This window comes from Hipposideros armiger, unplaced genomic scaffold, assembly GCF_001890085.2.
Source record: "Hipposideros armiger isolate ML-2016 unplaced genomic scaffold, ASM189008v1 scaffold_147, whole genome shotgun sequence".
Lineage (NCBI taxonomy): Eukaryota > Metazoa > Chordata > Mammalia > Chiroptera > Hipposideridae > Hipposideros > Hipposideros armiger.
The window spans coordinates 3319638-3344052 of record NW_017731497.1 but is presented as its reverse complement, the minus strand read 5'-3'; the positions used below and the strand labels follow the sequence as shown (position 1 = coordinate 3344052).

Genomic DNA, 24415 nt, shown 5'->3' with positions numbered 1-24415 from the left:
ATGACAAAAGCACTGGACTCAGAGGTGGAAAAACTGCTTCTGTCTCTGCTGCTGGGCTACATGTCCCTGAGCCAATCCTTGTCCATGCTGGGCCTCAGTTTCTTCCTTTATACATGGGCATGGCTTACAAGGGCTCTGCTGGCTATGCTAGCTTGGCTCAGAGGCTCTGGGTTCTGGGCTCTTCAGGCATTGTCTGAGCTCCGAGGCTCTGACCATCTCCCAGGCTGGACAGCTCCCGTGGTATTTCAGGAGGCAGCCAAGGCTTCCAACTCTCAGCATCTGGACAGCACCTCAGGCAGGGAGGATGGAAATGCAGGCTGACACCAGCTCCCACTTCCAGGGGGTGTGTGGGAGAGTGGGGAGCTCCACGGACTCAGAGGGAGGACTGGAAGGGGTCTGGGCAGGTTCTAGCCCCTTAGGGGAGATGCTCAGAGACTGTATATGTTGGGACTTGCCTACAACCTTTAGGACCAAAATTTCCAAAATCATTTAGACCCTGATGCCTTGACTGGCCCTAATCCAGATATAAGACATAGGATTCTCACTTGATGTGGAGAAGAAAATGTTCCTCTGTGATTTTTCTGACTCTTAATAGCAATTAAGGGCTCTATCCCTCACACAGCAACTTTGTCATATCCTATGCTGTGGGAATTTTTAAAAATATCCTTTGGTATACCTTTGATGCTGGATCCAGTAATTGGCTGTTAGGTTTTAAAGGCTTGGCATTTCCACTGTGAGTCATAATTGTTCATTGACATACCTCATTTATTGCTTAATGTTATTTATAGCCCCAAAAGATAACATGGATGGCATGAAAAAATTTTAAACTGCACTTTTTTTAAAAATTAAATTTATTGGGGTGACATTGGTTAGTAAAATTTTATAGGTTTCAATTGTACATTTCTATAAAAATTGCACTTTTTAAAATAGATTCTATATTACCTATTTCTTTCTAGATCTTCCATCCATTTGTTTATCTACCAAGCATTCATCTAGTGTCTCCTGCGAGACGGAAACTGTGTTCTCACTTTCACACCCATCATTTCATTTAATGCTCATAACCATCCTTGAGGCAGGGATTGTCATTCCCTTTCACAAATGAGAAAAATGCGACTCTGAGAGGTTAAGTGACTTACCCAAGGCCACATAGTAAGTGATATAATCAGTATTTCAACTTAGGAACTTTGAACTTCTAACTGTATGAGTTTGGCCTTCTCTCACCTCCCCCCTCCCCCCATGGTCCCAATGCCAACCCCCCTTCACTTTTGAAGTAGAGTACACTATGGAGAATTATAGTTTAGTAGATGGGACACAGAGGGATATTGTTCAGGGTCAATTTTTTTTTCACATATCCTTTCAACACAGATCAGTGAGAACCAGCTAAATAAGTAGGGATGCTTGGTCTTAGCCCAGACACCCAAAGGTCATGGTCACCTATTATATGCCAGGACCCATGGGGAGTGGGTCAAAAACTACCCCACTGCTGCCCTGAATAAGAAGAGGGAATAAAAAAGGAGCAAAAATAACTAGGACTCACACAGGGGTGAATGGTCCTATAGAAATTCCAAGGGAGTGAGATGGAGAAAATTCTATCAACTAGAAATCAAGTCTGAACTTGAAGCAGGAAAAGAAAAAAGAAGACATCAACTCAAAAAAATCCTCTCTGTTCCCACTAATCTCATGAACTTTACAATAAATGCTTTAAATAATGGTAAATGAGGCTATAAAACTGTATCTTTGGGAAGGTGTTTGAGGTGGGGGAATAGAGGCACCAATGTTGGCACCCATCCAATCCTGGGCAGTCTCTCAGGCAAGTAGCTTGATCTCTTCTGGTCTTGTTTCTTTACTTGGAAATAGGGAGATGTTTCTCACTTCTCGGGATGTTAGGAGTAGAATAAATGAGGTAACATATACAAAGCCTCGGTGCAGTTCCTGGCATGTGGCAGCTGCTTGAAAATCATTTCAAGTCCTTGAGTTATGTTGGAGTTATTGGCCCAGAGTAGAGGGGGCCCAAAATTTGGGCCAAAAGAAGGCCCCAACTCTCAACTTTACCTCTGCAACCCAAACCTCTCCTGTCAATTCCAGACTCACTTATATCCAACTGCCTGTTTGGCGCATCCATCTGGTTGGCTGGCAGGCATCTCACACTCAACATGTCCAAAAACAGACTTCTGACCCTCCTTCCCAAACTCCTTCTTCTGCCAGCCTTCCCCATCTTAATAAATGGCAACGGCATTCTCTCAGTTTCCCATGTCTAAAAACAGTCATCTGTGGTCCTTTATTCCATACTCTACGTCAGCAAATCCTGTTGACTCTACCTGTGAAACGTATTCCGGATCCAACCTCACATGACCATCTCCACCACTTCCACGTAGTTCAAGTCATCATCAACTCTCCCCAAGCTATTGCTCAAGCCTCCTGGTTATTGATAGAGGTCCTTTTGCTTCAATTCTTGCCCCCCTCTAGTCTATTAACAATGCTGCAGCCAGAACAGTCTTTCAAAAATGTCAGCCAGAGAGGGTCACTCATTTGTTCAAAACCCGCCAGTGGTCCTCATCTCAGAGTAAAATCCAAAGTTCTTACCTTGACCTCCAATGCCCCATGTGATCCCCCGCCCCCCATTTCTCCCTCTCCTTTCTCATCTCCTATCACCCTCTCCCATATTAACTCCATTCCAACCAACCTTGTTCCCTTGCTGCTTTTTGAGCATGTAAACGCCACTCCATCTTGGGATCTACTTTTGTACCTGCTCTTCCCTCTACCTGCAATGCTCTTCTCTCAGCTACCCACAAGGCCCACTCCCTCAGCAGTCAGGTCTCTGTTCAGATGTCACCTCACCAGAGGGAACTTGTGGTCACCTATATAAAAGGACAATGTCCTCCTAGGCACTCCCTACCCCTTAACCCAGCTATGTATTTTTTCTGTAGCTCTTGTCACCATCTGATATGCTATAGGTTTATTTGCTTATTTGTTCATTGTCTCCCCCAACTAAAATAGACTCCACAAAAGGCAAAGACTTTGTCTTGTTCACTGCTGTATCCCCAGGTCCTACAACAGCACCTGGAAAATAGTACATGCTCAATAAATATTTGTTGAATGAGTGAATGAAGGAATGAATGAATGAGTTCTGGGAACCAAGCACATATTTGTTGAATTGAAGGGAACTGGATCCCACCCTTGCCCTGGGTGGGTCTCATGAACCTATATCTTCCTTTTCGGAGATTTCAGGAAACAAAAAGGAATTTTCCAAATCAGTTACTAAGGCTATTAGATGGAAAAATCAATAATCAGTCTAAGGGAGGGGGTTTAGGATTTCTGGAACAGCATGGGGTGCTTGCTTCATGACAGTTGAAAGTCTAACAGAACCTATGTTGGTAATGTCTAGTTTGGAAACAAATACCACTTTGAGTATTTAAAACAGAGAGATGTTAATAAAGAGAACTGGCTACACAAGTGATGGAAGAACCAAGAAACCACTGGGGAACATGATGCAATTCAGAGATTAGCAGCAGCAGAAAGTTACTTCCACCCCTAGACCAGAAGGCCAGTGGGAGGAGGCTGTCAGGGCACAGAAACCAGGGATACGAATAGACACTGGAACCACGGAGGGAAAGGACAGATGCAGGCAGGTGTGTGTGTGTGTGTGTGTGTGTGTGTGTGTGTGTGTGTGTGTGTGTGTGTGAGGAATGGCCTGGATTTCCCCCCAGTCTCCTTCCAGTGCCCACCATTGGCCAAATATGCCGGAAGCCAGCTTATCCAGAGGCCTGAGAAACATAGACTGCCTGGGTCACCTCCTATAATACAGACCAGAGGAGGGGTAAAAGGAAGAACGGCATGGAGGGTAAATGGCACAGGCCCAAGACAGACACAGAAGCGTTCAGTAGTTTTAAAAGATAGAAGAAGAGAGGGAGAGGCATGATGGAGAGGCGGGGGCGGCAGCAGGGCCTATGAGTCTGAAGAAGAGAGGAAAAATCAGACCCAAATTTTACTTTCAGTTTGGACTAAAGTTGTAGGTGGAACCGCCCTGACACCTACACCGTACATAATTTTTATCACTTGCTTCCAGTCTCTCAATTCTGGCAGCTGCCTCAAAGAGTGGAGCCTCTGGCTCCTGGCCAGGCTTCCAAACCTGCTCTGCCCTCCACTTTCAAGGTTGAATCAGCTCCGCTGTTGGACACCAGGCCCGGGCACTGCCTTTAAGAGTCCTTTATATTGTGGTAGGCACCAGACTGGCATTGTCCATGGGAACACGGAGTCTGATGCCACTCAGAGTATCCACTATTTTTGTGGCAGTGGAGGATGGCAGAACACACCCCAGGTGCAAATGGTAACCTTTGATTTAGCAGAAGTATCCTTCAAAGTCATCATTATACTTGAAGGCCTCACCTCCGGAAGAGGGAGAGGGCTTGTTCAGCCTCAGTAGAGCTCGGACCAATGGGTGCATTTCTGAGGAGGAAGGTTTAAGTTAAGAAGTTTTAACAACTAGAGATGCCAATAATGGAATGAGCTGTCTTGTAAAGGAGTGAGGTGTCTGTTTACAGCAGATATTCTAGCAAGGTTCTGTCAAAATTGTCATGGAGGGGAAGCCTGCAGTGGTAAACTAGACTGAAAACCTCCTCCATTGCCTCTAACTCTACCCAACTCTGAATTCTGTGGGTGACCAATCAGCCCCTTTCATCCTGACCCTCTGCTCTCGACATGTCCTTCTGTAGACCAAGCCTGTGCCTGAGTTCCATGGCTGGCGGGGGAGCATCCGAGGGGAGTGGGGGTGTGGACCACTCACTCACGGGCCTTTCCCTTCCTGCCTAGCTTTGGGTTGAGGAAACAGGCCCTTGGTGCGTGTGGTAGACAGAATAATGGTCCTCACAGTTGTCCCCGTCCTAATCCTTGAAACTTACATGACAAAAAAGACCTTGTGGGTGCAATTAAGAGTTTTGAAATGGGATTACCCAGGTGGGCCCAAAGTAGTAAAGGGTCAGAGAAAAAGGAGATGTAACCACAAAAGCAGAGGTTGGAGTGAGGTGCTTGAAGATGGAGGGAGGGTCTATGAGCCAAAGAAGGCAGGTGGCCTCTAGAAGCTGGAAAGGCAAGAAAACGAATTCCCCCAGAGCCTCTGGAAAGAAGGCAGCCCTGCTGACCCCTTGATTTTAGCTCCATAACCCATTTTAGGTTTTTGACCTCCAGAACTGTAAGATAATAGATTGTTGTTTTAAGCCACTAAATTGTGGGGATTTGTTATCATAATATGAAACTAATACAGTGGACATATGACCAAGTCTAAAGACAACTAGCTCACAGCCTGGCTGTCAGTAGAAAACCCATTTCCCATCAGGAAAGAGGGAATGAACATGGCGGCTAAGAACATGGACCTTGTAGGCAGGTAGACCTGGATTCAAATCCCATCTTTGCTTTGTTACACAGTATCTCAGAGCTTCATTTCCTCATCCATAAAATGGGAGTATTAACATCCACCTTGCCCAGGGTGGTTGTGAAGATGAAATAAAATATACAGGTAAGTCCTTGGCATAGCACCTGGAACACAGTAAATATCAGTGCTAGTTATTCTTCTACCACCATCTCCGCCATCACTGCTACCACTACTACTGTGACTGTCACTACGGTTCCTGCTAATACTGCTGCTGCTGCTACTACTACTCCTAGTAGTACTACTGCTAACAACCACAACAAGAGCAGCATCTACGGCTGAAGAGCAGAGCTGGTGCCCCAGGAAGGATTATTACAGCCAGCAGTAGCAATGAGGAAGGATGAGATTAGAAAGGGTCAGAGGGCAGAAGTCACAACTTCAAACTGCTGTTTAAGACTGACTTTGGAACCTGATACCTGGCCTGACGGCTCTTGAGGCTGGGGAAGATAACATCTGCACCCAGCCATCCCAGGTATGTGCTGGGGTGTCTAGGTCTGGGGATGCAGCCTCCTGGCTTGGAGATCTTGATTCAGAATCACCAGCCAAGGCCTTCCCTCTGTGCTTCTGTCTGGCCCAGTGCCCTCAGTCCAGGTCTGGAACTAGGGGAATGCTGGAGGAATTCAGATCCATGACAGAGCCCAGAATTCAAGGCATTGGTCCTCTGCTCCGGGAGACAAGCCAGGACCCTGAACCCAATTACACATTTATTTCCTTATGTTATTTTCCAGTTAAGAAAAGTCAGATAGCAAAAGAATGTGCAGGCAAGGTACAAATGTGTCCTCACTCTGTCAGTGATTATCTCCCAAGGCCCTGCTGTCATTTAGAGGCCCTCCCTCTTCTTTTCTTTGAAGGTACGGAATGGCGCCAGGTGACCTTTTCCTAAGATGCTGTGTTGATAAGCAATTCACTAAGATAGTACAGTGTAGACATTTTTAGCATGCATGTTGGTAAAGAACCTTCCTCTGCTGTCAGATAAAGTCTGGCCTCACCACCTGGCTTTGCAATTTTTTAGCTATGTGGATTTGAACAAGTTTCTTAACTTCTCTGAGCCTCAGTTTCTTTATCTTTAAAATCATTGTAATAGCAGACACCTTCTAGTGTTCTTGTAAGGAAAAAATGAGATAATCCATATCTGGCATTCAGCATACTGCTTGGATTTTAGCAATTACTGAGGAGATAGCTGATTATTGTTGTTAGTATCATTGTCATGTTATTATCATTTTTGAAAAAAAGCTTTAACTCAGGACCAGAGGCAGCCACAAATCTAGGTGCCAATTTGGCTTTATTTATGTTGTCATAGTAGCCAGAGATTTCATGCTTGGCAAGGACTGAGAAGGTCAGGCCCCTTTCTCCTGCAGAGTTCAGGGGGTATGGGCAGCTGAGGACCTCCCAGTTGGGTTTAGCTAGGCACAGCTATAAGAGACAAGGAAGAGATGTTGACATGTTCCAGATGTGTTCCACAGCTGTTGTAGTGGGGGTTGGTGTTGTCCCTCCTATTAAACCATTAAAAAAAAATCATTGCTGGGAAGTTGGTTGCTAACTTCATGTGTCTTTGGACAAAAGGGTTGAATGTGTTGACAGGCTAATTCAGTTATGACTGATGAAAACATATCTGAGAAATCAGGACACTTCAGGTTTATCTCCAGCAAGGTGACTAGAAGCAAATTTCCCCAGAGTACAAACAGGATATAGAGAATGAATCAAATGACAAGGACTTTGAATTCACACCCCTGGAGCCAAAACAAGTAATGGGGTGCAATGAAACAAGCACTCTCCTTTATTGCTGGTGGCAGTGAGATCACTATAAACTTTGGGAATGCAATTTGGCTGTTGGTGTCAAAGTGTTTATTTCTTTAGGCTTAGTAATTCTCTCTGAGACTCTATCCTAAAGAAAAAACCCACAAATTTAGAAAGAGCCCTGTGCATATGTTTGTTCATTGCCTCATTGTGTGGAAGAGTTGAAAAGATGGAAACATCCTACATGTCAACCTAAAGGTCTAATGATAGGGGATTGGTTGAATGAACAACAGCATATCCAGTTGGTGGAATATTATGCAGCCACTGCTTGTGAGTATCATAAAGACCACGCAGCAGCACAGAAAAGTCTTCTGGGGATATATCAAGTGAAAACGCCAGACACAAAATGATGTAACTATAACTGTGGGAAAGACTCAATAGAAAAAAGAGATTGGAAAGTGTTACAAAGAGGTATTGTTAGTCATTGTGATAGGATGATGGAGGGATTGTAGGCAACTTTTTTTGTACATGCTCCAAGTTCTTAATTTTATAGTTAAATAACTTGTGTAGCAGGCAAAATAATGATCCCTCAAAGATCTCCATGTCCTCATCCCTGGAACCTGTGCAGGTGTTAACTTACATGGCAGAAGGGACTCTGTAAGTATAAATTAAGGATTTTTTTTTTATTAGTTCCAGGTGTACAAGACAATGCAATACTTATCCTTTTCATCCCTCACAAAGTGACAACCCCTCTCCCCCAACCCACTGCCCTCCCACCCCCGATATCATACTTATCTATTACAATTCCATTGACTCCATTCCCACACTCTACTCCACAACCCGTGACTATATATATAATTGTAGTTGACATACAATATTATTCAACATCAGCTTCAGAAATACAGTGTGGTGGTCAGGCCTCTACACCGACTATGAAGTGGTCTCCCTAACAAGACATGGGTCCATCTGGCCCCCTAAAAAATATTTACAACATTATTGATTATATTTCCCAGTCTGTCTTTCATATCCCTGAGGCCATATTGTAGTTACCAATTTATGCCGTCTCATCCCTTTAAATGAAGGATGTTGAGACGGGAGATTGCCCTGGATTACCCAGGGCCCAGTGTATCACAAAGGTCCCTAGAAGAAGGAGGCCGGAGGATCAGGGTCAGAGAAAGATGAAAAAATGCTCCACTGCTGGCTTTGAAGGTGGTGGAAGGGGGCCATGAGCCAAGAAATTTAGTTAACTTCTCAAAACAGGAAAAGGCAAGGGAACAGATCCTCCCCCAGAGCCTCCAGAAGGAACACGGCCCTGCCGGCATCTTGATTTTAGCCCAGTGAGGCCTATTTCAGACTTCTGACCTCCAGGATTATGAGATAATAAGTATGTTGTTTGAAGCCACAACATTCGTGGTAATGTGTTACAGCAGCAATAGGATATGAATATAATACATATTTAATAAAATTGAAATAATATGTATAATAAAAATTAATTTTCTAAAGTGCCAGCTATTACAGCAGTATATTATCAAATACAGTGGAATAATTATATATTTTACTTATACTTATGCCCATGAAATTTTTCCTTTGAATGAGTAAGGGGATTAATTTGCAGCACTGGCTGTGAAGGAGGCAGACCTGAGTTTGTACCTTAGCCCCTCAGCCGTGTGACCTTGGGCAAGTTCCTAAGAGTACCTCTGATATCCTAATCTACATGCATATGACCCCTGAAATATGATACTTTTCAGCTGCAGTGGGCCCCAAGAGGGCAGACTGCTTTTTTTTCCCCTTAAACAATTTTTTTGAAATTATAAAAATAACATAACATTACAAACAGAATAGAAAATATGAGAAAAACTCCCATAGTTCCTTTACCCTAACATAATATGTGAATTTCCTTCTAATCTTTTTTCATATACACATTGTGTTAGTCAAGACTCTTGGTTGCAAGTAACCAAAACCCAATTAAAGTAGCTTAAGTAAAAAAAAGAAGTTTGTTGGTTCAATAACAGAAATACACTGGCTTTTGGAATAGCCTGATTCATGTGATCAAATGATATTTTTAGGGTCCTGTGTCTCTCCATGCCTTGGCTCTGTTTTCTTCTGTATGGTTTCAATATTCAAGAGGCTCTCTGTATATAGTGAAAAGAATGGCCAATAGCATGGTGAGGGTTCTGTGGTCCTTATGGGTCTTTATCCCAGAGGAAGACAAAGTATCCATATACCAAATATCATACCGAGACTCTGATTGGCCTTCCGTGGGTCACAAGTCCACCCCTTGAACAAACCAGTGAGCATAGGGGATAGGGGTATCCTGATTGTCCAGGCCTGTGTCACATGCCCACTCCTTCAGGCAGGGATTGGGAGGAAGAGTGTGATTGCCATACAACCAGGGGGAAGGGTGGTTCCTTTAGTGGACAAAAGGCATAGGACATGCAAACACAGGAGCCATTCTCCAACCGTATTTTTATATTATGAGAAATTTGTATATCATTCCATAGTCTTCATAATTATCATTTGGATGGAGTTAGGATTGCAGCATACCATGGCTTGCCTAATGCTTGCAAAATATTGTCTGCTACTTGGATTGCTATAAAAATTCTTCACTTATAACTAATGTTGTAATAAACATTTTGTGCATATAGTTTAGATCATTTCTGTAAAACAGATTCCCAGAAGAGGGGTTGCTGGGTTAAAGGTGAGAACAATTCATTTTGGCAAATTGTTTTCCAGGAGGGCTGAGCAAACATACAGGGAGTGGCCCATTGCTGAGGCTGAGAGGTAGAGTTGTGCTCACTCTCAGGCCTTGTAAACTGAGGTGGGTTGAAAAGATACCACAAACTGGTGTGAGCTGAGGCCATGACCAAAGCAACAAACAGGATATATGCTAATCTTGCTTAAATGGAGACAAAATGCAAACTCACTGTAGTTAGGGAAATGTACATTGGAACATCAAGATACCATCTTTCATCCATCAGACTGGTAAAACTTGAAAACTGCTGATAACATGCAGTGCTTGTAAGACTGGTGGGAGAGGCACTCTCATAGTCAGCTGATAGAAATGGGAATTATTATAACCTTTTGGGGAAGTAATTTGGCCATATAGATTAAATTTGACCTGAAAACACCTCTATTACATCACATAATTACTGTTGCTTGTGGTGAGAAATTTAAGTTCTATTCTCTTAACAACTTTCAAGTATAAAATACAGCATTGTTAACTATAGTCACCATACTATACATTAGATCCCCAGAACTTATTCATCTTCTAACTGGAAGTTTGTACACTTTGACCAAAACCTCTCCATTTCCTCCACCCCCTAACTTTTGGTAACCACCATTCTACTCTCTGTTTTTATGAGTTAGGGTTTTTATTAGATTCAATGGATAGGTGATATCATGCAGTATTTGTCTTTCTCTGTTTGACTTATTTCACTTAGCATGATGCTCAAGGTCCATCCATCTTGTGAATAGCAGGATTTCCTTCTTTCTCATGGCTGAATAATATTGTAATATATGTGTATCAAATCAACACATTGTACACCTTAAATTTACACAATATTATATGTCAAATACATCTCAATAAAGCTGGAAAAAATCGATCTGAGAATCCCATTTTTGTGACTCTATCCTACAAAAAGAAGGTACCAGGTCTGTTTCCTATTGGTGTCAGTTTCTCTTTCTCTATAGGTTATAGCGTCCAGCATGAGCTAGATCCATCATGTGTCTTTGGCTTTATCTTTAGGAGATGTCATACCAGTCTTTGTCTTAAACAACTAAGCATTTGATGTGGACAGTGGCAGAGGCAGCTATTTCCAGTAGCTATTTCCTCCTTCTTCCTTTTAGTGATCGATTTCACAGAGCCTATGACCACCCTGATAGAGACCACACAACCCAGCCGCCCTTATAGTTAGGTGTAGCCATATGAATAAGTTCTGGCCAACAGGAGATGAGTGGAAGGGATGTCTGCAAACTCTAGAGATGGAACAATCAGATTTGTTAATCTGGAAACCCTGGCTTTTGAGAGGGACCAATGAATGTCTGCTGTTCTCTTGAACTGAGAAGAGATAAAATTGGGAGCCACAGATGGCTGCTTTCTGCCATGGGAAAGAAGAAACAAGAGGTGGTTTGCAAAAAAAGGAGAATGGAGCCGATTCAAAACGAGAGGCAGGATGGGGATACTGTGAGGTCTGAGGGTGCTGGGGGTAGCTTGTTCCGGTTCTGGCTCTCATTCTTCATGATTGAGGCCACGCCAGCCTGTCCTTGAGTCCTTTTAATAGAGTCCTCATTTTCCTTCATTTAATTTGAATGATTTTTCTTTTATTTGCAAGAAAAGGGGACTTCATAAAGATAGAGTCTTCAGAATAACTCTTTTGTATACGATAGTCAATAAGGTATGGCAGGAAAATTTAGAGCTTTTGCTCTTGTGGAAGAATTAGAAAGAACAGCCATTTGTTTGTTTATGCTTGGGATTTCCCCTCCCTGTTCTGAGAAAGTAGGCAGGCCTTGGGTTTCCTGCCTTAGAGAAAGTTTGAGCTATGGGTCTGAGAGAAGAGTTTCCTAAGGCAGTCTGCTGTCCTAGGTTTGGTTTCCAAAAGATTGAGTTCCTTGGGGGGATTATTCCGGAGGAAGGAAGAGAGGTAAAGTGTTTTAGGATGGGGTAGGTGGAAGCAGAGAGAGTGAAGGGAGAGATAGAAGTGGGTTAAGTCTGTAGGTTCTGCGACTTTGGGAAACCTGTGCCCTAATCTGGCTAGTCCCAGGAAGATTCCAGGACCCCAGAAAGGACTGGAAGCCTAGTACATCCAGAGAGATGAAATCCTGGCTTTCCATGCCTGATTGTCACTTCCTAACAATAAAACTTTATTTATTAAAACAGGGAAGTTTGACAGATTTGGCCCACAGGCCATAGTTTGCTAACCCTTGAATTAGAATATCATTTTTTAACAACCCTCAATGAATTAATAGGTATGGGCATTAGGCATCAGTGGATGTTAACATCATAAAAATGGAGACAGCCAGGCATTGTATGCCTCCATTGGTCTTGCCAAACACTGCTCATAGTCTTGCCAAAGGGACCTAACCTGAATCTTACCCAGTCTCTGGATGCAGCTACACATTTGCAGGAAATATAGGGAACAGAGAAACATGCTGAACTGTACCAAGAGTAGGCAGTCAGCAAAATCTAAACTGTGGGAAGTTGTACAAGTCAAAAAGATTCTTTAACAGATTGGGTGAAGTAAAGGGATAGAAGGGCAGATAAGATTGAAAGAGATTTAGGGACATATCTGCTTGTAGAAGAATGGGCAAAACTAAGCTCCAGTTTAGGGATACACATGTGGGTGATTATAAAAATCAGGATCTGGGGAAGGTGTGATTAGGAAAGGACCCATAGACGGGGCTTCTGGAGTGGGTGGCAAGGTTCTAGGTGGTTTTCCTATAAACATCTTTCCTGCAAGCATGTTTGCCAAAAGCATTTTGCCAGAAACATTTTCATTGCATAACTAACTAATTGGCGTTAGGCAATTTTGCCATAAATGACAAAAGAACAAAAATTAAGAAGACATCAAAAAGGACACAAAGACACAGGAAAAAAGTAAACAAAATTAAAAAGACTTGTGAAAAATGAAAATACATTGTCTTCAAAGTCTTTTGTTCATAGTATTAGACATTTTTTATTGCTTATTGATTCGTCTCCTGATTTGGCATTACAGTTTTTTTCTTTTTCACTAAAGTTCCTTCCTTCATTAAGAGAGGTATCAGTTTCCAACTAAAGAATCGGTAATTAATGCTCTCAAAGACTGTTGTGAATTAGTAGCCGCCTCTTCTAAAATATATTGGCTATAGCTTGGTAAACTTTTGGTTTTGAAGGGTGGGAGGGATGACCATGCTCACCGAAGAATTTGCAAACTGATGTTATCATTTTCTAGCATAGCATTCAATCTGGCTTTCTATGTAGTTGTTGTGACCCACTAATTTAAGACCACCACATCTGCTCATTGTATAGACCAGGGGTCGGCAAACTGTGGCTCGTGAGCCACATGTGGCTCTTTGGGTACATACATGTGGCTCTGAAGTAAAATTGAAAATGAAACTAAAACTATCATAGTTTCTTCTATAAAATTTTTAAAGGATATTGTTCACATAATGGTGATTTCATTTGTTTTATGGCTCTTGAATAATTTTTAAATTGTTGTGAGGGACAGGATTGGCTCTTCTGTCACAAAAGTTTGCCGACCCCCGGTATAGACCACTATGAAGGCCAAGATTTATATAAAAATGGGAGCACTGCGAGAATGTCTTTGTCAATGGAGAAACGAAACCAAACTGAAAAAAATGCATTAAGTCTGCCAAAAAGTAAACCAAGCTGTCAGCCAGCTATTTTTATCTTTATGACAAAATTGCCTTATGGCCAATTGAGTTTACATGGTGAAAATGCTTGCCCAGACATGCTCACAGCAAAGATGTTTATGGGGCATCTGACGTGAGGTGGCAAGATTCTATTTCTTCTGGTGTTGGTAACAAGAATGTTCACCTTAGATTGAGCTATGCATTTATTTGGGGTGTTTTTTTCATATTTGTGTTTTATTTTGCATTAAGAAAGAAAAAGATTTCTAAGGCCAACATAAGCCTGGAGCCACTAGGTGCCATGACGCCTTCTATATGTGGAGATCTGCTTTGGGAACAAAGCCATCCCAGAGGGAACGCAGGGCCTAGACATAGCACATGAAGCATAGAGTCTATGATGATTTTGTTTGATTACCTGCATCCAGCCATTTCTGGAACTTGATTTATCCATGGAATCTTCAGTTATATGAATTAATAAAGTCCCTTTTAATTTACACTGCTTTGGTTTGCAACCAAAAGAGTCCATCTACATATCTGTAGATTCTTGAAAGGCTGGTGAATATTTCTCAAGAAAGGGTTGTTGTTGGATTTTTGGTGATTGTTTCTTTAGTAACTCACATTCACTGCCACACAAAGGCAAGCCTGTTCCTTCTAATTCTCTCTATGCTCTTGAAAGCTTTAGTCCATATTTTATAGCTGTGGGGTCCCTTACTCACTGAGGCATGGTTCATTTTGTTCTGACCTTGCCTGAAGGTTGGCAGAGCTCACTGAGGGAGGGGATGGGAAAGACTGTTCTGCCAAAGGCAGATAAAAATCTTGTCACCTGGAACTGTTGGGTTGGGTTAGTCTGAGGCCTAGGGGAAGTAAGGGGCAATCATGTGTTTCAGGTATCATTCATTCATTCATTCATTCATTCATTCTATACTTATTGATTTCCAGACACTGATCATGACACCCCCAGGCTCAGCACTCAGGAAACTTACAGTTGGGATTGCAGGAGTAGGGTGAAGAGCTATATAGCACAATTTGTCTCTGGCCTTATCCATACCCCTTTTCCAGGTTCTGAAATTTCCGTCACTTGAATTATTTTTTAATATTGTTGCAATACTCCCAGGAAATCCAATTTAGAATGCAAAATGTGTTTAAAAATGTGTTATCTGAAGGGATGAGCATACTTTGGGACATTATATAACTGTGGTGAAGAATAGCAGAGGACAGATACACTCTGATGAGAAGACAATCTTTGGGAAGAGTCTGCACTCTGGGCAGCCAGGGGCTATTGTCTAAGGTTAGGGAGGAGGGTGACCATGAAGGAAAGGGTAGAGGAAAGGGAAGTTGAGAAGTGACTATTATTTCACCAGTTTCCTCAAGTTTCAGTAGGACCCATGTCTTAAATGTCTTTCCCTGGTAACGAAGTGGGACTTATTTTGTATTCAAAGCTTTGAAGTCAGACAGACCTGTGTTTGAACGCCAGCTTTGTAACTTTCTAGCTGGTGACCTCCACCAAGTCTTCTAAATTCTCAGCCTGAGAGTCCTTATCTATATAATGCACAGAAAATATTCACCTTACTAGATGGTGGGGGGAGTAAAAGATATTAATATATATATAAAGGGCACAGCACAGAACTCAAGCAACATTGGTTTTCCTCAGTGAATTATAGTTACTGTCATTGGTTGAATAATAAATCCTGTCATTTGACAGCATTCAGGTCAGAGTCAAAAGGCTTCAAATGGCTCTTTAGATCAGCTTTACAGATGGACCGTTTTAGGAAAGTTCTGTCCTTTTAAAAGAAATAAGGAAATACCGAGCCCGATCTCATTCAGTTGACATTCCACAGTCACATCTCTCAATATCCTACTTTATTTTGTAGTACAGTAATACCTTGGTTTACGAGCATAATTCGTTCTGGAAACAAACCACTCGTATTGCAAGGCATCGCTCATTTACTGCGTTAAAATGTATTTGGTTTGTGAGCATAATTCGTTCTGGAAATAAACTACTTGTGTTGCAAGACATTGCTCGTTTACCAAGTTAAAATATATTAGAAATGTTTGCTCGTCTTGCAGAACACTTGCAAACCACATTACTCGCAATCCAAGGTTGTACTGTATTTCTCTTCCTGGTCTATTTTGGCCCCTGTTAAGTCAGACCCTAACTAACCCCTCTATGTCAGAAACAAGGAGTCATAGGGTTCTTCCCTTCCATTTGTTTTTGTTTTCTCAAAGTAGCTTCTGGTATCTGAAGCAATCAGGAAATGAGGGGAGTTTCCTTTTCTGGGCAACAGATAATTAAAAATAATGATGTATTGAATGCTGGCTGTGTGCCAAGCAAAAGGGCTCTGCATCTTACATGGTTTCTTTAATCTTTACAATAACCCTGTGAATGGGGATTATTATCTCAGGTTTAGAGCCCTATAGGGGTTTTTTGAGGACTACATGAAATAACATTTGAAAAGTGCTCAGAACATCTAGATTTAATAGATATTAGATGTCATTATTACTATTATTTTTCAGTGAGGAAATTGAGACTCAGTTTGATACCTACCTAAAGTCACCCAGTTAGAAGGCTAAAGAAGGATCCCAGGTCTTGTTCTTAAAGTCATCGTGAGAGATCCACTGTTTTACCTACATTGATTGAAATGATAAGAAAATCAGTTTAAACAATGGTAAATTTTTCAACCCCATTTCAGACTGATTGTTCAGTGAATGCCCACCATAAGTTTGGGCCAACACATCCCCCTTCCCCTGCCCCTTGGCTGGTATGCTTCTTATACTGATGCCAGCTTTGGTCTTTGCTGACTCCCACAGCACAGCCTCACAAGGCGGACTAATTTTCCAGACCCACCTCCCACTTTTTCTTATACTGTTAGCAAGTATGCACTATGGTGCACATCTGTGGTGTGCTCTGCCCTTCCCTTTGCCCCCCTGGGATTGTTCTAGGGGTGGGCCCTCATCCAAGACTGGTCAATCAACACCTTTTCCACCCCAGGAATTTTCAAACTGGAGTTAAGATGTTAGTCCCTTTCTAGTGGTAGAAATAATAAGACGTAAAACTTGGGGGTGTCATATTTCCAGACATATGAAGAAAACCAGGCTTGAGAGAAACTGAAACCAGTGCAGCAAGGGAAGCAGAGAAGCAAGAGAGTTCTCGTGGTGCTAAAGTTTCTGGTTCCAGAAATTCCCGAAGCCGCAGTTTGAGTGCCTCCCCCTGCCCCACTCCCTGCCCCACCCTGCCCAGTTTGATAGTTCAACCTTCTTTTGGCTTTCTTGGGCTAATTCTTCTCCTTTACTTTTGCTTATGCTATTCTTTGTTCTGAAAAGGTTCCCTATTCCCCAACATGTCCAAAACTCACCATTCAATCTTAAAGGCCCAATTCTCATTAACTCTCCCTGATCCAACCTGCTAGAATTAAACTATCCCTTTTCTAAGCCCCCCAGTTCTTTAAAAGGGGGAAAGTTCTCTTATTGTATTCAGAACTTTCTAACTGGTGTTATACTTCTTTATATATACACCCTCTCTACTATTTTCTTTCTAGAACAAAGATTTGCCTTGTTCATCTTGTTCCCACTGTGCTATCAGTGTCTGGCATGGATAGCACCACATAAATGTTAGTTTCCGTCTTCCCCTTCCCCTCATGGTAGGCACACTTTTTCCCTGTAGCTTCATTTTCTTTCCCCAGCATTAACATTCCATTCCCTGCTGCTGAGTGAGAAAATGTTCATCTGTGTCTGCCCCAGGCAGTTGTGTTTTGCTGAAACAACACTAACAAACTGTTGTAAAAATAATTTATCTAAAAATGGTTATTTCATTGCAGGCTTAAGCAACTAGTGAAGGGAGTTGTTTATACTACTTAGAAGGTGGATTGTCCTGGTGTGTGTGATATTTCACTTAGAATATGGATGTCAAGTGGGAACTCGAAAAGGTTTGTGTTCAGCAAGAAGGGACTCCATTTCCAAAAGAACTACCTGCCAATCTTGTGTTCCCATTTTTAGTATCCCTGCTTCCCTTCAAACCTTTGGCAGATCAATTAGTTATACATTAGAGAGAAAAGAGGCAATATGTGTGTTCTCATATGTAGATATACTTAACAAAAATTCTAGTCAACTTTTGTGGCTTGGGGGTTGGTGTTTTGAGACTACATTATATCAGAATATGTAACTTTTTTATTTAGCTCTCAGCTCCCCTCTCAAATTTTACCACTTGGATGAAATTCTCTCTGTCCAGCAATCTCTTCTGTTTTCTGAGTTCTCGGAATATTTATTTTAGCTTGTATCATACTGCTTTTTATCTATAAACATCATGTTACAATAAACATCTTGCCTTTTCTTTGTATCTTGCTTCTCTGGAAAAGTAGTAGGGTAAACAAGTTTCAGAAGTTGGGCACCTAACTTTACAATTTTGCTCATTCAACCAAGGAAAAATACAGGGGGATAGAATCCACATTGTTGGTTATTTAGCTTTCTTTTATGGATTTTTAACTCCATCTTTAGTTTTCAGGACCCTAGAGGGCATGGGCCTACTTTGTATAGCCTATAGTTCTAGCATGATGTTTTACAGGTAGTAGGCATCAATAGATGTGAGAAATGATTGAATGATACACACACTCTTCTTGGAGTTTTCTTTGTGGAAAACATGATTAAGAATAAAGTGCTAATAGCTATCTCAAAGTCTTTTTATTAAAAAAAAGTGGGGTATAAATAAACACATAAATAAAAATAAAGCATTGTTACCACATTTTGGAAATGCCTCTTGGCCTCTGATTTGCAGTATTCCCTGTATCAGTAAGACTGGCTGAAGGGAACTACTGGGGACCCGTTTGTGAGGTGGAATGCATTCTCTTTTTCTGGTGTTCAAACACAAGCTGTAAGAACAAAATGTTTGTAATTAAGATATCACTTATTTTTCCCTCCATTAATTCCATCTTTCTTCAAAGCTAATGGGTGTATATAATGACTCCACATCAAAGACTCTTTTCTAATAGTTTAGGAGATATGAGTTTTATTAGAACAAAGCAGAATTTACAACCCACAACAGAGCAATTTGTTGAAGTTATTTTGGAGTTGATTTATGAATCACTCTTAATGAAATGGGCTGGGTCCTCATTATATGTGCTCTTCTTCTAAACCTCCTCCAAGAAGCGTTTCAGTTCTTTGTTCTTCCTCACGCTGCATCCTAACCCCCATACCCTTGTCACTTGCACTCTCACTTGGTATTATAATTATTTATTTTTTTCTCTATCTCCTCCCATTAGACCATAAGCTCCTTGAGGGCAGGTATAAAACTAGCTCAGTTTAGCATATATTCAGTCCCTTGCACAAGTGCCTGGTTTATAAAGGCATTCAACAGAGGTCTGTTGAATGAATGAATGAATGAATGAATGATAATGCCTTACATTTATATAGTGGTTTAGACTTACAAAGTACTTTCCTATGTTATTTGACTGCCACGATACTCTGAGGCAGGCAGGAAACCCATTATCATCCCTATTTACAGATGTGAGAAAAGGTTCAGAAAGGCAGTGTAACCTGAGGGCAAATCGGCTTCCATTTCAGGAGACACCAGGACTCATGACTGTAGGTTCCTGCTCTGGAGCCCTTTTCTGAACATAGGAGCTATTTGTTTCCTGAGACAAGTGCCAAAGGCAAAAAAACCATATTCCCTGAATCCTTTTAACCTTCTCTGCTCTACCTTTACTGCTCCGTTGGGCCCTTTCACTTCTGACTTAGCCCTACTTTTTATTTAGGAGACACACATTTCCCATATGCAGATGAAAGATGAAAAATATATATTCTTCTGTTGATTCTCCAGTTCCTCGGCCTGGGATCTCCTGGTTGAGGTGTGGAGTTTGTGGAATATGTGGATGAGATAAGGGTGATGTGTATGTGTGGGGAAGGATGTAGCTGACTGCTGTGTCCAGACTGTGCTGCTCAGAGGACTATCAGGGCAGGGGACTGTGCTGCTGAGACCTTGGCCTTGAGTTTCCTCTATCTCCTCCTCTCATTTCCAACATTTTTCTCTAGGGGAAATTTAGATAAAATGAACTGATAGAATTGGGAAAATGATGCAGACAATAAGACTCCAGCATATGTAGACTGAAAAAGAGGATTTAGGGAAGGGGTGGTGTGGTCAAGGTGAGGGTGGAAATTAGTGAGGGCTTACTTGCTGACATTAACTGTATTTGATAATTGTATGAAATTGGACTCAATTGGATTCAATTCTCCCTTCCATACAGCTCTGAGGGTGAAAGCTAAGGAGAGGGCAAAGGAGGGACTCTCTCATTTGGCCTTTAAAATAAGCAGAGTCCTTTTCTTGAAAGAGAAAAGGCAAAGGCAGTACAGTTTTACAAATCCAAGAAAAATGGAATGTCATGGGGTGCTTGTGAGTGGTACAGATCCCTACATCATTAGCAAGTTAAAATGAGAATGACAGGAGAGCTTGTTGGCCTTGTCCCAGCTTTACACACAATACTCAGGTCATAAAACACTAGCAATAATGACACCTCACCACATATGAGGGCTGACAATATAAGTTCGCAAACTCATCCTAGAAAAAGTGCTACATACCTCATTGCTGACTATCACTACTTGGGCAGTACTCCCCTTGGGAAGCTCTGCACCAACTCCAGCTCCTAGTCCACCCTTCAAAGCAATTTTGGAACTCTTTTTCTGGAATGGCCATCAGAGCCGTCTTTGTATTACCCTTGATGTCCTGAATATCATCAAAATGTCTTCCTTTCAATATTTCCTTGATCTTTGGGTAAAGAAAGAAGTCACTGGAGGCCAGATCAGATGAGTAGGGAGTGTGTTACAATACAATTATTTGTTTACTGGCTAAAAACTCCCTCACAGATGGTGCCGTGTAAGCTGGTGCAGTATTGTGATGCAAGAGCCATGAATTGTTGATGAAAAGTTCAGGTTGTCTAACTTTTTCATGCAGCCTTTTCAGCACTTCCAAAGAGTAAACTTAGTTAACTGTTTGTCCAGTTGGTACAAATTCATAATGGATAATCCCTCTGATATCAGAAAAGGCTAGCAACATCATTGCAGCAAGTTTGTGAACTTAATCGTCAGACCTCATATACCCATTCCCTCACATCTAGTTTACCAGAAAGATACACATTTTATACACAAAAACTTAAAACTTACACACATAATAAGGCCTACCATTTAATGAATAATTAATATGTCAGAAGTTTTACTTTTATTTTACTCCTCACAGGAACCCCATGATAATAACTAAATTATTAGGTGGACAGTTACGGAACAGAGGTTCAGAAAGGTCAAGCAACTTGCCCAAGGTCATACACCTGGTAAACAGGATTCCAGAATTTTCACCTATGTCCGACAGTGAAACAAGTTATTTGACAGTGAGTTGAATAACTCTTGGGCTAAATCACCTCACATATGTCCAATTTAACCTCTTTTGCCTCTACCATAATTTTTTACATTAGTGACCCATACATGGCTTGTACATTGTGTATTCCTCTCATGTCCCCAATTAGATTATGAACTTCTTGAAGGCAGAGACCGGCTCCATATCCAGTCAGTTACACATAATTGGTGCTCAGCAGATTTCAACGAAGGACACCAGGAAGGTGGCTAGAAATGAGAAATGCAGGAGCCTAGGAGGAAGAACAGGTACTGAAGGAAGATGCGGGACAGGAGGAGTATTCATTCAACAATTTAATGAGTACCGGGACTGGTGTTAGGTACTGGGAATACAGTGATGACCAAGCCAGTTAGGGTCCCTCACGAGACATGATTGCAGAGGTCGGGGTTATGATCAAGGATGTAAGTCACCCAGAGGACAATGTACCTCCGTATTCCTCAGCACTAAAGACAACCGACGAGTCAAAAGCACCAGCATCTGCAAGATTCTGGCAGCCCTGCAGCGCAAGGATGTGAATATGAGATATTAGCAGGTCAAGTGGCCCGCTTTCATGTGATTGAACTTGACCCGCCACAGGTCTATCGCCGGGTGTTCAGGAGAGATGCAGAGAGCAGAGGGCGCGTCGGAGATAAAGGGGGTGTGGCCGACCGGGTCTTGCCGTCCAGCAGCACCAGGACGCTGGGCCGTGGAGTCTTCCCCGCCCACCGTGAGGAAAACAGGGCGTGCTGGCTGGCCCCCTACTCCTCACTGCCCTTTGTGAAAGTCCCCCAATTGTGCCTTGTAGGCAGAGTCCGGTCCCCGCAGGGTCCGGACTCCGCGAGGGCTGAAAGGTGAGGGCTGCGCGGTGGTAGGGTATCCAAAGAACCTAGGTTTGCCTCGCACTTAGTTCCCTTCCCTTGCCCCTTCCTCCCGCAACCTAGCCGGGGTGCTCCTCCCCCAGCTCCTCTCGCCTCCCGCGCTGGGCCGGGTGGGCGGGGCGAGGATTCGGGATTGCGCGAGAGTTCCGCCCAAGTCCCGCGAGACTTGCTTGCCGCCGCTGCCACCGCCTCTTACGTCTTTCCCTTTGACAAGTCGCCGCTGCTGCAGCAAAAATAAAGGACGCGGCAGCCGCAGCTGCTGCCGAGCGGGGCTCGGGTCGCAGGAGCCGCACCCAACCCTCGCCAGCTCCGAAGCCGCGTACGGTAACGCCTCTTCTGCTTTCCTGCCGCCTGTGTGTTTGCCCCTCCGGCCGGGCAAGGCCAGCTGGGGCCGTTCCGGGGCTGCCTCGGAGCGGGGCTGCCGGGGTCCCGGGTGGGCGGCCGGCGAAGGCCTGAGGGAGTCCTCCCGGCGTTGTGGGGCCCCCTGGCCCCAGGGGCCTCCCGACGCCCGGGCGCATACAGAGCCACGTTAGAAGCCTAGCCGCCGGCCCGAGAGGGCGGAGGGACCCGCCCCTCCGGCGGCTCGCTGTACCTGACCCTCAGCCCTCGGGGGTCGCATCTCTCATCACGTCCCCCACCCCTTTATCCGCTAACGAGCGCCCCTCCCCCGGCCGGTGCTGGAGCCTGGGGGCGGCGGCCCGACTCGGACCCGAGAACTGCAAGCCTCGTGTCCCCCGTCGCTGGCCACCTATTGAAGGGTGGAGGTTGTCTTTCTCCTTTACTCTGCATTTGGGTGGGGGCACCTCATCACCTGGTAAATCATTTTCCAAATCTCCCGCCTCGATAAAATAATTTATAGCCTCAGCTACTATGAGGGGAGACGAGATGCATTGTTTAGACTTTGGGGTGAGATGAGGATGATGATGACAGGAGCTATCCCAGAGAACATGGTGAAACCATTTCTGTGATGGGCGACAGGTTCATGGGAGACACGAGGACAGGAGCTGGTACCACCTCTCCCAGGAGGTTATGTAAAAGACATGCTATCCATCCTAGAGAGCTGTGAAACACAGGGGCAGAATTTGCCTTAAAAATAATGTCTGTAATACTGAAGAAAATATGGATAATTGAAATAGTAGAAATACCAAATCTGAACAAACTAACCAATCCTTGTAATTCCATTTCCAGAGATAGCATTTCATGGTTAACATTTGGTATTTCCTAACAGACACTTAATTTTTTCAAATAGTACTTGGCTCATCTTTGATTGGGACTTCCCCATTCTATATATGTTCTAAAAATGATGTTTTATTTGAGTCACTTCTTTGGCCTGCTTGGTTAAAACTGGTTATTTGTTCATTATCACTGGCTGTACTCTGTCATCACTATATCTCTTTCTGTGAGCCCTCTTCCAAAATGATTGATAGCTAAATGGTTTTAAAAATCAAACGTTAAAAATTTATCTGTTTGGATCTGGTACATATGTGTTTTTACAATTCTGCCTTGGGTGGATGCAGAAAAGGAGCAGTGTGTTTGGAAAGCAAATTAACTATGATTATCCATAGTGAGAAGAAACCTGTTTACCTCAATGTTTTATAAAATTGATTTCCATTGGTTATTTTTAGACCAAAATCATTTTATGACATTGTTTCATATGCTTTTGTGATTGGGATGGGATGGATATATGCCTTTGGTTGTATAGGTTTTTGTAGTGTGTGTTTATACAAGCAAAATTGGGTGTCCTAGGTGCCTGTGTGCACCGTGTGTGTGTGTGTGTGTGTGTGTGTGTGTACACACACACACACACACATCTAGGAAGTGAGTTAAAATATATTGTTATTTGAGAAAAGAAAGCATTAGATAGGGCAAAGAATAGTCTTGAAATATTTCCCCAAAATCACATGACGGGATTATAAGGCAGACTGAGACATCTAGGGAGGTTGGAAATCTGGAAGCTTTTAAAAATAGGATAGATTGTTATCTGTCTGGGGTTGTCATTGGAATGGATTAAATGGCCTATTAAGGCCTCTTGTAATTCTAAACTTTTATGAATTTTACTTTCCCTAAGGTTCTTATCACTTCGTTTCTTAAATTTCTAGTCATGCTGTTTGCATGTGACATCCATTCATTTGCTGGTCATGTACTTATTTCACTCCCAATATAGGCATCTTGGTGGTGCATGGAGAAGAAAGGAAATGTAAATGTCTCCTGAAATCCTAATTGATTAAAGAAATTTTGAAGACTGTTGTTGATTGGGCTGGATTGGTCACTAGGTGATGCAAATAATAAATAGCAATATAATTCGAAGTCCTCAAACATTTTTCCTCCCAAAAGACCAAATTATTCCTTAATATTTGAAATTAAAAGAGGATTGGATACATTGAGCATCTGATCTTTTAGAACTCAGATTTTCGGAACTTAAAATAATGACTTTGTGGTTTGTGGTGTGGAGAGACATTTGTGCTAGGATGAAAGCAAATTGACTTGTGAAATTAAACTTGAGTTTTATAGTTGGACAACTATATACAAATAACAATCATAATCTATTGAAGATAATTTTTTTTTATTTTTTATTGGGGAATTGGGGGGATGGGAACAGTGCTGGGGAATTGGGGGAAGGGGAACAGACAAGTTGCTGTCGTTTTGTTCTTCAATCTAGTT

General features: G+C 42.5%; 1 protein-coding gene across 1 annotated transcript in view; it reads left to right on the top strand.

The window, feature by feature from the left end:
* Positions 1-21935: 21935 nt before the first annotated feature.
* Positions 21936-24415, top strand: part of HERC1 (HECT and RLD domain containing E3 ubiquitin protein ligase family member 1) — a 205579-nt gene continuing 203099 nt past the window's right edge. Inside the window, exon 1 of the mRNA XM_019650781.1 lies at positions 21936-22078. The gene's annotated coding sequence lies outside the window, so the exon portion shown is untranslated. The remainder of the gene's footprint in view (positions 22079-24415) is intronic.